The sequence below is a fragment of the Manacus candei genome, unplaced genomic scaffold (genome assembly GCF_025592945.1).
Source record: "Manacus candei isolate 608988 ecotype Guabito, Panama unplaced genomic scaffold, ASM2559294v1 h1tg000142l, whole genome shotgun sequence".
Classification (NCBI taxonomy): Eukaryota; Metazoa; Chordata; class Aves; order Passeriformes; family Pipridae; genus Manacus; species Manacus candei.
Window position 1 is genome coordinate 46859 of NW_026138190.1, and position 14854 is coordinate 61712.

Below are 14854 nucleotides of genomic sequence, written 5' to 3' on the forward strand. Positions count from 1 at the left end.
ACAATTGATTGTGCTACCTTTGCACGGTTAGGATACCGCGGCCGTTGAACGAATTGTCACTGGGCAGGTTTCACCTTTAATACTTGGTTTGCTAAAGGCTATGTTTTTGGTAAACAGTTGGGCCTTGGATTTGCCTAGTTCCTTTTACAGATTTTAATCGTCTTTGGGGGCGCTCCATAGGTGGGTTAACAGAGTTTTGGGTATAAGGTCTTGTTAAGGTTAAAAAATATCCTGTGGATTGTTAATAATGTTGTAATGTAAGCTTGCGCCATAGAGGGGATCCCTAGTTACTTATTTTAGCATAAATTCTCTTATTTAATATAAGTTGGCCTATTGGGGAAGAGGGAGTCATGAGGAAGTTTGGATTTTTTTAGGTAAGGAGCTTTGACGCATTCTTTAATGGTGGTTACTTGAAGGCCCACAATTAAGCTGTAATTAAATTTATCCGCTAGGGGAGAGTGTATTCTTTTTTAAAGGAGCTGTACCTCCTTTAAATAGCCCTTAATTCGCTTCATGTGGGTTGAGTGTAGTCCTGGGAGGTGAATTAAGAGGGAACTAAGATTCATTTCATAGGCAACCAGCTATCACCCAGCTCGATTGGCTTTTCACCACTACTAACGAGTCTTCCCACTCTTTTGCAACAGAGACGGGTTTGCTCAGTAGATAGCTGCTCGTAAGTAACTCGCTTGGGTTTCGGGGAAGCAAGCTTAAATTGGCGTTTTGCTTGGGTAGTTCTCGCTAAATCATGATGCAAAAGGTACAATGGTTGGTCTTTGCTATTTATTGCTTGGTTTGTCATTACTCTTTCATTCTTCCCTTTCGGTACATGATCTCTATTGCGTCTTGAGTTTACCTTTCTATGGCCTATACTAGGTTGAGTGAGAGAATGTTTTGATTTAATGGGTAGTATTAACTTAGTTTCTATGTAATCTGGTAGAAGAACTAGAGTTAGGCTTCAAGGCGATCTGATATGGAACAGATATCTTTCAGGTGTAAGCTGAATGCTTTAGTTATAGCTACGTCTTGGTAGACTAAGTGCACCTTCCGGTACACTTACCTTGTTACGACTTGCCTCATCTCTAGCTTAGGGGTTTATTATAAATAAAATTAATCCTAGCTTGTGAGGAGGGGGACGGGCGGTATGTACGTGCTTCAGAGCCAGCTTAAAGGAGGCATTATTATCCTGCTTTACTGCTAAATCCGCCTTTTAGGAGTGATTTCACACTCCTTGTCGTGAGGTATTCTATGCTAGAAAATGTAGCTCATTTCTACCATCTCATGAGCTATACCTTGACCTGTCTTATTAGTGGGATGTTGCTGTTGTGCCCACTGTTAAACCCTCAGTTTAGGGGTGGGTTGAGGATGGCGGTATATAGGCTGATTTGGCAAGGGATGGTTGGGTGTATCGTGGGTTATCGGTTATAGAACAGGCTCCTCTAGGTGGGTTTGGAGCACCGCCAAGTCCTTAGAGTTTTAAGCGTTTGTGCTCGTAGTTCTCAGGCGGATGCTTAAGTGGTGAAAGCATCGGGATTTAGGGCCAGGCATAGTGGGGTATCTAATCCCAGTTTGTGTCCTGGCTTTCGTGGAGTTTTGTTGATCATGAAGCTCAGATCATTTCTATGGGAGTATTGGATGCATCTTGTGCTTATAACAGCTTGGTTACATTTCAGTCTTAGTTGAAGTGATAATGAAAAACCACTCTTTACGCCGTATAAAGTTAATTTGGGTTTCTTGTGTGACCGCGGTGGTTGGCACAAGATTTACCAACCCTGGTAAGTTGCTTTAACTAAGTCAAGTTTACACTTATTGCTTAATATTAATTACTGCTGAAAACCTGTGGGGGTGTGGCTAGGCAAGGCGTTTTGGGCTACGATTGGAGTGGTGTGCCTGATGCCTGCTCCTGCTGTCTTTTTAAGGTGCTGAGGGCATTTTCACTGGGATGCGGATACTTGCATGTATATATTTGGCAAGAACTAACTGTAAGGTTAGGACTAAGTCTTTTTTGTCCTTGGGTATGTGTAATAGCCGTCTTAACATCTTCAGTGTTATGCTTTATTGTAAGCTACAAGGACTAAGGCTGTTATAGGCATAGTGATTATTATTGGGGCTTGTTTTAGTTGTAGTAATAGTTGCTATTGATTTAGGATTTGTTTAGTGGTTGGAGAAGTAGTTCTAGTGGATAACAAAAATGTGTTGTTGAGAAGTTAGAAGAGTAGAAAGGGGTAGGATTGTAGTGTTGTGGGCGGGTTTGTTAAGGTTTTATGTTCTTGTAGTTGAAATTACAACAATGGTTTTTCAGGCCAAAGGTCTTGGATAGAGGCCAAGCAGGAATTGTTATGACGTACTTTATACTATTTTTAAGTGTTAGTTTTATTTTGGGAGGACTAGCAGTTGCTTCCAATCCTTCTCCATACTATGCAGTAGTGGGGTTAGTGTTGGTGTCTATTGTAGGGTGTGGATGGTTAATGAGTTTGGGGGTGTCTTTTGTATCACTAGTGTTATTTCTGGTATATTTAGGTGGGATGTTAGTGGTTTTTGTGTATTCGGTTTCATTGGCAGCAGATCCATTTCCTGAGACCTGAGGGGACTGGCAGGTTGTTGGGTATGGTGCTGGGTTAGTTTTAGTGTTGGGGGGTGGGGTGTTTCTTATAGGGCTATCTGAGTTAGAGTGGTTAGGGATAAACACGGTGGATAGTGGAGGTGTTTTATCTATTCGGTTGGATTTTGAGGGAGCGGCTATGTTTTATTCTTGGGGGGTGGGACAATTTTTAATTACGGGCTGGGGTCTGTTGCTGACGTTGTTTGTTGTGCTAGAACTTGTCCGAGGGTTGTCTCGTGGGGCAATTCGGGCGGTTTAAGGAGGTGTGGTTCAGAGAATAGTTTAATGAAAATGCCAGCTTTGGGAGTTGGTGATAAAGGTTTGATTCCTTTTTTTCTGAAGGGTTGGAAAAAAGTTTGGACCCAACTGTTAAAGGTGTATGTGGGTGGAATATTAGTTAGAGTAGTGGGGGCGATTAATTGGGGAGGTAAGAGGGTGAAAGGAAATGATGGGGTAGATTAAAGTGTAAACAAAGAAATGAACAAATGAATGATGAAAGGAAATGATGGGGTAGATTAAAGTGTAAACAAAGAAATGAACAAATGAATGATGAAAGGAAATGATGGGGTAGATTAAAGTGTAAACAAACAAATGAACAAATGAATGATGAAAGGAAATGATGGGGTAGATTAAAGTGTAAACAAACAAATGAACAAATGAATGATGAAAGGAAATGATGGGGTAGATTAAAGTGTGTTAAAAAAATTTAACAAATTGATGATGCAAATGTCTTAATTGGAAAATTAAGGGAATGGAAAGTTTGTAAAATTTGAAATTTTTGTTAAAAAATTTAAAAACAAAAATTAATGATGAATAGAGGGAAAGTCCCTAGATCATTGCAAAAAATGACAAAATTTTTGTAATTTTTTGTGAAATTGACGACAAAAAATATGTCTGACGTGCATTAATTAAATTGCAACTTGATGAGAGACGTAATGGAAAAACCAAGCCAACAGCACGTGACAGTGCATCAGTGCAACAGTATGAGACCGAATAACACTTGAAACCATATCATTAATTTTCACGCGAAAGTGAGAAAACCGCTTGCTGACCATAAGGGGTACATGTCAACCATATATGGGAGCCCCCTGGCGGAGCACTCTGAAGGGCTTATTGAGATCTACCCCAAAAGAAACCCCAAAAGTTTAGAAGAGAGAAAATGCCACGATCACGAGGTCCAGGTTGGCCGAGCATCCCCAACCGTTAGTAACAGAGCGCAAGTTTAGGAAAATTAAGCAAGTTATGACCCTGACCGAGGAACCAGAGGCGACAAAGAGCAAGTTATGAGAGTGGGTTATTGGTGGAAAGGGAAAGAATACACCTGAAGCTGGACATGATAAACATTACTAACGCCGGGTTGCTGGTTTCTCGTGAGGAGTATGACTAATAAATAACCCAGCACTTCTTGGTTGGTACATAGAGCAAGGTTAAGTGGTGAGTGGTCCATGGACCATGGATTTTAGGTTCTGTGACGTTCCTCGTATTGAGAAGGATTTTATGCGAAAATTAGCGGTTTTAGGTTTTAGTTCGTTTGGCAGGATTATTCCTAGAACATGACATGTTATGTCCTTGTGTGGGAATGTGCCTAGATCTGTGAATGACAAGTTTTGGATTGTATGGGAGATAGTATGGAAATTTGGATGGTTTTTGCAATAATAGTATGTCAGATTTTCCTACATGCATGTTATGTCTAATGTGGTGGAGGATGCTATGCAAAGTAATACATACCGTAGGGTATGGGGGGAGGGGGGGCCCCCTCCCCTTGATGTACGTGTTGATTGGAAAGTTGGGGGGTGCTTGGATATTTTTTGGAAAACTCTAAGAAGGGGGCGGCCTTCAGTCTTTGGTTTACAAGACCAACGTTTTTTATAAACTATTAGAGTGGTTAGAGGTTGAGTATCTTATTTTCTAGGAGACTAGTAATGGGGAATAAGATGAGAATGATTGTGAAGTAGGTAGTTGAGGCGAGTTGTCCGATGATAATAAATGGATGTTCGACTGGTTGGCTACCGATTCATGTAAGGATTAAAAGATTTGTTACTAGGATTCAGAATAGAAGTTGGGAGAGAGGTCGGAAGGTTATAGTTCGTTGCTTTGACATGTGGAGGAATGGGGCTAGAAATAGAATTAAGACGGAGGCGACTAGGGCTAGGACTCCTCCTAATTTGTTGGGGATTGATCGTAGGATGGCATATGCAAATAGGAAGTACCACTCAGGTTTAATGTGGGGAGGTGTTACTAATGGGTTTGCAGGTGTAAAATTTTCTGGATCTCCTAAGAGGTTGGGTGAGAATATGGCAAGTGTTATTAGAGGAATGAGGAGGAACAAAAGGCCTAGAATATCTTTTATTGAGAAATAGGGGTGAAATGGGATTTTGTCACAGTCTGAATAAATACCTAGGGGGTTGTTTGAGCCTGTTTCGTGTAAGAAAGTTAAGTGGATGAGGGTGAGACCTGCAATTAAGAATGGGAGGAGGAAGTGGAGGGCAAAGAACCGGGTAAGTGTAGGGTTGTCAACTGAGAATCCTCCTCAAGCTCATTCTACAAGTGTTTGGCCAATGTAAGGAATTGCTGAGAATAGGTTAGTAATTACTGTAGCGCCTCAGAATGATATTTGGCCTCATGGGAGGACATATCCTACGAAGGCAGTTGCTATTAGAGTTAAGAGGAGAATAACTCCTGTGTTTCAGGTTTCTTTATATAGGTAGGAACCATAGTAGAATCCTCGTCCAATGTGTAGGTAAATGCATATGAAGAAGAAGGAGGTGCCGTTTGCATGGAGGTTTCGGATTAGTCAGCCAAATTGAACATTTCAGCATGTATGGGCGACGGACGTGAATGCCAGGGTGATATCCGCTGTATAATGTATTGCTAGTAGGAGGCCAGTGGTGATTTGGATTGTTAGACAGATGCCAAGAAGAGATCCAAAGTTTCATCAGGCGGAAATGTTTGGTGGTGTTGGGAGGTCAATTAAAGAATTGTTGATTATTTTTAGAAGGGGGTGATGTTTTCGTAAGTTAGGGGCCATTAATTCTTAGTTCTGTGTAAATAAGATTATAATTAAGATAGATAGAGCGAAGGATCCTAGATAGGTTTTGATTAGTCCGGAGTGTAGAGTAGTTGAGATTTTGGATACTTTGAGTTGAAGGGTCGCTAGTCCTTCTGGGCCTATTTTTTTATATCAGGATAGGTCGATTAAATGGGATGCAATGTTCTGGTCGTTGTTTGGAAGTTTCGTAGAGCTGAGGTGGTGTGTAAGGGGGTTAAAATATCCTAGAGTGCTGGAGAAGTTTATAGTGATATTTTGTTTGGGGGCAGAGAAGGTATGTGTGAGTTTTGATAGTTCTAATGCCAGAATGATGCCTAATGTTGTAATAATGATAGCAGTGGTTTTTGTGACCAGTGGTATGGTTATAGGAGGGGGTTTTGTAGGGGAGATATAAGAGGTAATTAATAGACCAGCTATAATACTTCTGAGAGCGAGACGAGTAATTGGGTTTGTGACTGCTGGGTTGTTTTCATTGATGGGAGTAATGGAGGGAATTCGGGTGTAGTCGGTTTGTACTAGTAGGGCTATACGTAGGCTGTAAGTTGCAGTAAAAGCTGTAGCTACGAGGGTTAGGAGGAGTGCTCAGGTGTTTAGATAGGAGGTGTTAAGACTTTGGATAATGAGATCTTTTGAGTAAAACCCTGCTAAAAATGGTGTTCCTATGAGAGCTAAATTTCCGATTGTCAGGTATGAGGTAGTTGTAGGGAGTAGTTTCTGTAATCCTCCTATTTTTCGAATGTCTTGTTCACCGTTAAGGCTGTGAATGATAGACCCAGAGCATAGGAAGAGTATGGCTTTAAAGAATGCATGCGTAGAGATGTGTAGGAAGGCTAGTTGAGGTAGATTTAGGCCAATAGTGACTATTATTAGTCCTAGTTGGCTGGATGTAGAGAAAGCAATAATTTTTTTGATGTCGTTTTGGGTAAGAGCGCATGTAGCGGCAAATAGGGTGGATAGGGCACCTATACAAAGGCACATAGTTAGGGCAATTTGGTTGTTACATAATATGTGGTGAGTGCGAATAAGTAGAAAGATTCCGGCAACTACTATTGTGCTGGAATGGAGTAGGGCAGATACAGGGGTTGGCCCTTCTATAGCTACTGGGAGTCATGGATGCAGGCCAAATTGGGCGGATTTACCTGTGGCGGCTAGGATGAGCCCTAAGAGAGGGAGAAGGGATATTTGGTTTGGGGAGGATTGCTGTTGAATTTCTCAAGTGTTTATTGAGGATGCTAGTCATGCTATGCAGAGGATTAGTCCAATATCCCCAATACGGTTGTAAAGTACGGCTTGAAGTGCAGCGGTGTTGGCTTCTGCTCGACCGTGTCACCATCCAATCAGGAGGAAGGATATAATTCCGACTCCCTCTCAGCCGATAAATAAGAGGAATATGTTATTAGCGATGATTGAGTATTGCAATGAGAAAGATTAGAAGGTAAAGAGAGAATTTTGTGGTGTGGGGTTCTGAGGCTATATATCATGTTGTAAATTGAAGAATAGATGATGTTACGAATAGTGCAATAGGAAAAAACGTTAAGGAGTATTGGTCTATTTTAAGGCTAAAAGGGATTTTGAAGTTCGCAATAAATTTTCATTCTCAATAGAAAGTGGTATTTTCCATATTTAAGTAGATGGAGAGGATTATGGGAATTAAACTAACTATGAAGGAAGTTTTAACAGTGTGTATGATGGTTGTTGGAGAGTTTAGATAGTTTTTGGATAGGAGGGGGAGTAGGATGGGTATAGAGAGGGTAACCAGTGTCAAGAATATAGAGGTGTTGAGGATTAATGGGAAGTCCATTACTTTTACTTGGACTTGCACCAAGATGAATGGCTCCTAAGACCAGTGGATTGCTATTATCCTTTAAAAGTAAGGGGGCTGAGGTCTTAGGCTCAGATGCAAGAGTTAGCAGTTCTTGTTGGTTAAACCTCCCCTCGGCAGGCAAGAAGAGTTTAACTTCTCTTTTTAGGATCACAGTCTAATGTTTGGTTTAAAACTATGCTTGCATGTGGGAATTCCTGAGATTAGCTCTGGTTTTAGGATGAGGAGGAGGGAGGGTAGGATATGAAGTGTTATAAGGAGATGTTCTCGTGTATTTGAATTTTGGGTGGTTGTAATATAGGTTGGAGTTGGACCTCGTTGGGTTATAAGGAGTATGTAGAGGGTATAGGCTGCACTTAGTAGAGTTGCGGATAATGGTGAAAGTAGATCAGTTGAAGAGTGCAATTATGATAGTTAATTCAGCTATCAGGTTAGTGGTAGGAGGAAGGGCTATGTTTGTTAGGTTGGCTAGGAGCCATCAGATTTCTGTTAGAGGTAAAAGGGGTTGTAGGCCTCGTGTTAGAAGGAGAGTGCGACTATGTATGCGTTCATAGTTTGTATTAGCTAGGCAAAATAGTATGGAAGAGGTGAGTCCATGTGAAATCATTAGGATTATGGCCCCTGAAAAGGATCAGTGGGTTTGGATTATTGTTGCGGCAATGACTAGACCTATGTGGCTTACTGAGGAGTAGGCGATTAATGACTTAAGGTCGATTTGGCGTAGGCAGATGGAGCTTGTCATTAGTGCCCCTCATAAGGCTAGGGTTAAAAATGGGTAGTAGAGGTAGTCTAATAGGGAGTTTGTAATTATTGAGGTACGCATAATGCCATATCCCCCAAGTTTGAGGAGGAGCGCAGCTAGGAGTATGGATCCTGCGATTGGTGCCTCTCCGTGGGCTTTTGGGAGTCATAGGTGTAGTCCGTAAAGGGGAGCTTTCACTATGAAAGCGAGCAATAGGGCTAGACTTGATATGAGGCCTGTTCAGGAGTTTGTAAGAGATGAGTGTGAAAGTTTTATTATAGTGATGTGTATAGTTCCTGTTTGAGTGTGAAGATAGAGGATCACTACTAATAAGGGAAGAGAACTAATTAGTGTATAAAATAAGAGGTAGATTCCAGCACTTAAACGTTCTGGTTGGCTACCCCATTGTGTGATTAGAATTAGGGTAGGGATTAGGGTAGCTTCGAATGCGATATAAAATAATATCAGTTCTAAGGCTGAGAAGGCCAAGATAATGAATGGTTGGGTGAGGATTATTGTTATGGTAAAAATATATTTTCGTGTGGGAGGTTCTTGTTGAAGGTGATTTTGGCTTGCCAGGATTATAAGAGGTAGAAGTCAACAAGATAGAACTAATAAGGGGGATGAAATTTGATCAGTTCCAAGTCATGGTGATAGGTTTTTGCTAGGGTAATAGGTTGAAGGAAGTCATTGTAAGCTAGCGGTTGCAATTAAGAGGCTGTGCGAGGTGACATTGAGTCATAGGAATTTTGGAGGAGATAGGAGGGTTATGGGGAGTAATATGATTGTAGGGAGAATAATTTTTAACATTGTAGAAGGTTTAGATTGTGTAAATGATCCGATCCGTGAGTTCGGGTGGAAGCTACTAGGACTGCTAGACCTGCACCTGCTTCACAGGCTGAGAATGCTAACATAAGAATGGGTATTAAGGTGGGGGATGTTGTCTGAGTTTGAATAGGTCACATGGAGAGGGCAATGTATATTGATAGTATTATACTTTCTAAGCATAGCAGGGCAGAAATTAGGTGTATTTGGTGAAAGGCTAGTCCTAGACTACTTAGGGTGAAGGCAGAGTAGAAACTTAAATGCAGAAAAGTCATTGAGAAAGTCACGGGGTAGGACTGTGGTTTGTTGAGCCGAAATCAACTGTCTTTGCTAGACTAACTTTCTGAAGTTATTCTGCTCATTCTAAGCCCCCTTGAATTCATTCATAAATTAGCCCTAGTGCGAGGAGGAGAATGACTGTGGAGGTTCATGTTAAGGTAGTGAGGGGGGAGAGGAGTTGAGTAGCCCATGGGAGGGGCAGTAGGAGGGCAATTTCTAGGTCGAACAAGAGGAATAAGATTGTGACAAGGAAGAATCGGATTGAAAATGGGAGGCGGGCAGAACCCAGTGGGTCAAAGCCACATTCGTATGGGGATAATTTTTCTGAATCTGGATTTATTTGAGCTAATCAAAGGTTTAGTGAAGTTAAGATAATACATAGTGATAGAGAAATTGTGAATATAAAGAGGATGATGTTAATTGCCTTTCTCTGGTTTTGATCCAGATTTTAGAGATTGGAAGTCAATTGTAATTAATATACTAGAAGGGCAAGATCCTCATCAATAGATTGTTATGTAGAGGAACAGTCAGATAATGTCAACAAAATGTCAGTATCAGGCCGCTGCTTCAAAGCCAAAGTGGTGGTTGGATGTGAAGTGGAATTTTACGAGGCGGAGGAGGCAAATCAAGAGGAAGGAGGATCCAATGATTACGTGGAGACCATGAAATCCTGTGGCGACGAAAAAGGTTGATCCATAGACTCCATCGGCAATTGAGAATGGAGCTTCATAATATTCTATTGCTTGAAGTGCTGTAAAGTAGAATCCTAATAGGACGGTTATAAGTAGGGCTTGGGTAGCTTGGTTCCGATTGCCCTCTGTAATGCTGTGATGTGCTCATGTGACAGTGACTCCTGAGGCTAGGAGGATAGCAGTGTTTAGTAGGGGGACTTCTATTGGATTGAGAGGTTTGATTCCTATAGGAGGTCATTGTCCTCCGAGTTCTGGAGTGGGGACTAAGCTGGAGTGGAAGAATGCTCAGAAGAATCCTAGGAAGAAGAATGCTTCGGATGTAATAAATAAAATTATTCCGTAACGTAAGCCCTTTTGGACTGTAGGGGTATGGTGGCCTTGGAATGTGCTTTCTCGTACGATGTCACGTCATCATTGGAGTATCACTAGGATTATAGAGAGTAGGCCTAGGAGTAAGAGTTGGATAGAGTTGTGGTGAAATCATATGGCTAACCCAGAGGTAGTGAGGAGGGCGGCTGCTGCTCCAAAAATGGGTCAAGGGCTTGGGTCTACTATGTGAAATGAGTGGGCTTGGTGTGTCATTAAGGGTTAAATGTTTTCTTGTAAGTAAAGGCTTAGAAGAAGTACAAAGACATACGCTTGGATTATTGCCACGACCACTTCTAGAATTGTTAAGAGGAGTAGAATTGTTCTAGTTAGAAGGGACACGGTAGGTATAATGGGAAGGAGGACGGTAGTGGTTGTTGAAATGAGTTGGATGAGCAGGTGTCCTGCTGTGAGGTTGGCTGTGAGGCGAACTCCTAAGGCTAAAGGGCGAATGAGAAGGCTTGTTGTTTCAATTATGATGAGGGCAGGAATTAGAGGTGTTGGGGTGCCTTCTGGTAGGAGGTGTCCAAGGGAAGCTGAAGGTTGGTTTCGTAGGCCTGTTAGCAGGGTGGCAAGTCATAGAGGGAAGGCGAGGGCTAGGTTTATTGATAGTTGGGTAGTAGGTGTGAATGTGTAAGGTAGGAGGCCTAATAGGTTAATTGTTTAGAAGTATAATTATGAGTGATGATAGGATTAGGGCTCATTTATGGCCTTTTTTGTTTAATGGGGTTATTAGTTGTTTTGTGATTAAATGGAGAAATCAGAATTGAAGAGTTGAAAGACGATTTGTAACTCATCGATTGCCAGGAGAAGGAAGTAATAGGGTTGGGAATAACAGCGAGATGAGGATAAGGGGGATTCCGAGGAGGGTTGGGCTTATGAATTGATCAAAGAAGCTTAGGTTCATGGTCAGTTTCAGGAATGGGTTTTTATAGTGGGTAGTGTTTTGTTGGAGGGTGAGTTAGTTGGGGTAAATAGTAAGAGTTTAGGTTGAAGGATAAGAGAAAAAGTGAATCATGAAGTTAGTATGATAAAAAGTCAAGGTGCGGGGTTTAGTTGGGGCATGTCATTAAGGAAGGTGAATAATCCTCTTTCTCTAGCTTAAAAGGCTAGTGCTGGTTCATAGCTTCTTAATGATTAGGATGTTAGAAGTGAAGATCAGTTTTCGAAGTGTGTTAGAGGGGCTGATTCTACTACGATAGGTATGAAGCTGTGGTTGACTCCACAGATTTCTGAGCACTGACCGTAGAAGATTCCAGGACGGGTTGTGATAAAGGAAGTTTGGTTCAGTCGTCCTGGAATTGCATCGGTTTTTACACCAAGGCTAGGAACAGCTCAGGAGTGGAGAACGTCATCAGCTGTAACAATAATTCGAATCGGGGATTCTATTGGAATGACGATGCGGTTATCAACTTCTAGGAGGCGGAAATGACCGAGTGGTAGATCCATAGTTGGTAGTATGTAAGAGTCAAAAGATAAATCTTTAAAGTCTGTATATTCGTAGGATCAGTATCATTGGTGGCCAATAGCTTTGAGGGTGAGGTCAGGTTCATCGATTTCGTCTATCATGTAGAGGATTTGAAGGGATGGGAGGGCTAGTATAATTAGGACAATGACAGGTAAGATTGTTCAGACTAGTTCTACTTCTTGTGCATCGACGGTGTTGGAAGATAGTTTTTCTCTAAGTATAAGAGCTAGTAAATACAGGACTAGGCTACAAATGGCTAGTGCGACTATTAGGGTGTGGTCGTGAAATTCAATAAGTTCTTCTATAATAGGGGATGAAGCGTCTTGAAAACCAAATTGAGAGTGGTTGGCCATGGAGTTGGGATGGGATGTACTGGGTTTTCACCTGTGATTTAGTCTTGACAAGACTATGTAATGATTTTACTAACAACCCATAAGAAAGAAGCATGAGTGGTTTGATGCGGTTGGCTTGAAACCAGCTTATGAGGGTTCGATTCCTTCCTTTCTTGTACTTGGACAAAAGCTGGTTCTTCAAAGGTATGGTAGGGAGGAGGGCAGCCGTGAATTCATTCAGTGTTTGTGGAGGTAAGTTCTGGTTGCACTACTTTCCGTTTGGATGCGAAGGCTTCTCAGATAATGAAAATTAGTATAATTCCAGCTATTATGGAGATGAGGGAGCCGATGGAGGATAGGGTGTTTCATAGGGTATAAGCATCTGGGTAGTCTGAGTATCGTCGTGGTATACCAGCTAGGCCTAGGAAATGTTGTGGGAAGAATGTTAGGTTGACCCCAAAGAATATTAGTCCAAAGTGGGCTTTAGCTCATGTAGAGTGAAGGGTGTAGCCAGTGAACAGTGGGAATCAATGTGTGAAGCCAGCTAAAATGGCGAATACTGCCCCCATAGATAATACATAGTGGAAATGTGCAACTACGTAGTAGGTGTCGTGCAGGGCGATGTCTAGGGAGGAGTTGGCAAGAACGATGCCTGTTAGTCCACCAATGGTGAAGAGGAAAATAAAACCTAGGGCTCATAGTATGGGCGGGTCTCATTTGATTGTTCCACCGTGTAGGGTTGCTAGTCAGCTGAAGACTTTAATGCCAGTGGGGATTGCAATAATTATGGTGGCGGATGTGAAATAAGCTCGGGTATCTACGTCCATTCCAACTGTAAATATGTGGTGAGCTCATACGATAAAGCCCAAGAAACCAATGGATAATATGGCTCAGACTATGCCTATGTAGCCAAAGGGTTCTTTTTTACGGGCGTAGTAGGCTACAACATGGGAAATAATTCCGAATCCTGGTAGGATAAGGATGTAGACTTCTGGATGGCCAAAAAATCAGAATAAGTGTTGACATAAAATTGGGTCTCCGCCTCCTGCGGGGTCAAAGAATGTAGTGTTTAGGTTTCGATCTGTTAGAAGCATTGTAATGCCAGCAGTGAGGACTGGTAGGGAGAGGAGAAGTAGAACTGCAGTAATTAGGACGGATCAAACGAATAGAGGGGTTTGGTATTGTGAGAGAGCAGGTGGTTTTCTATTGATTGCTGTGGTGATAAAGTTGATTGCCCCAAGGATGGATGAGACACCTGCCAGGTGAAGGGAGAAGATGGCAAGGTCTACTGATGCACCGGCGTGGGCTAGATTTACGGCTAGGGGTGGGTATACTGTTCATCCTGTTCCGGCCCCGGCTTCTACTGTAGAAGATGCTAGAAGAAGTAGGAAGGATGGAGGAAGTAGTCAGAAGCTCATGTGATTTATTCGTGGAAATGCTCTGTTGGGGGCACCAATTATTAATGGTACTAATCAGTTACCAAACCCTCCGATTATAATAGGCATTACTATAAAGAAAATTATAACGAAGGCATGTGCAGTGACGATTACATTGTAAATTTGGTCATCGCCTAAAAGGGTGCCTGGCTGTCCTAGTTCTGCTCGAATGAGGAGACTAAGGGTTGTGCCGATTATACCAGCTCATGCGCCAAAAATAAGGTAAAGTGTACCAATATCTTTGTGGTTAGTGGAAAATAGTCAACGGTTGATGAAAGCCATAGGTAAGATGGTTGAGTGTAGAAGCATTAGGCTGTAGTCCTTTTTACAGAGGTTTGATTCCTCTTCTTATCGATTCTGTAGTGAAGTTCATGTTGAGTTGCAAGCTCATTGATGTGCATTAAACATGCGCCGGGATCTAGTAGACAGAAGCCTGTTGGTTGGGGCATTTAGCTGTTAACTAAAATTTTATGGGATGAAAGCCCATCTGTCTAGGGGGAGGTTCTAGCTTAATTAAAGCATCTGAGTTGCATTCAGGAGATGCGGGTTAGTATCCTGTGTACCTTAACAGAAACTAAGAGGGATTAGCCCTTGTTTAAGGCTTTGAAGGCCTTCGGTTTAAATAACCTAAGTTTCTAAGGGATTGCGAGTACTATGGGAGATAGTGGTAGGAGTATAATTGATAAGGAGGTAAAGGTTGTGGTTAGGGTGTTAGTTGGTTTGTTAGTTTGTCATTGTTTTATGTAGTTAGTGAAGTTTGGGGGTAGTGTGATGGTTGCACAGTAGGCCAGTCGTAGGTAGAAGAAAAGTCCAAGTAAAGAGAGTAGGGTAATAACTGTGGCTACTACTGTTAGTTCTTGTTTTGTGAGCTCTTGAATAATTAACCATTTGGGTAGGGATCCCGTTAGGGGAGGAAGACCTGCAAGGGAGAGGAGAGTGAGCATAAGGATTGTGGTTAGTGATGGAATTTTGGTTCATGTGGATATAACAGTGGATAGTTTTAGGGTATTGGTTGTGTTAAGGATGAAGAAGATGGCGGAAGTTGTTACAGTATATAGATAGAAGGTAATTAAAGTCAGATTGGGGTTATAGTTGAGAATAATAGTTATTCATCCTAGGTGTGCGATAGATGAGAAATAAAAAGATTTTCTCTCTACTTCCTGTCAGCAGCGATACCTGGCCACTTCATGGGAAGCAGGGCTTCACCACACAGAGAAGCCACTCAGAAGGCATGTATTGTAAAA

General features: G+C 41.8%; 1 long non-coding RNA gene across 1 annotated transcript; it reads right to left on the reverse strand.

Moving 5' to 3' along the window:
* Positions 1-1262: 1262 nt before the first annotated feature.
* On the reverse strand, positions 1263-10645 carry LOC127462864 (uncharacterized). Its single transcript, XR_007900581.1, has 2 exons — positions 9125-10645; positions 1263-1339 (listed from the first exon to the last, which is right to left on the reverse strand). It is a non-coding gene; the product is annotated as an uncharacterized LOC127462864 (long non-coding RNA).
* Between the last annotated feature and the right edge of the window lie 4209 nt (positions 10646-14854).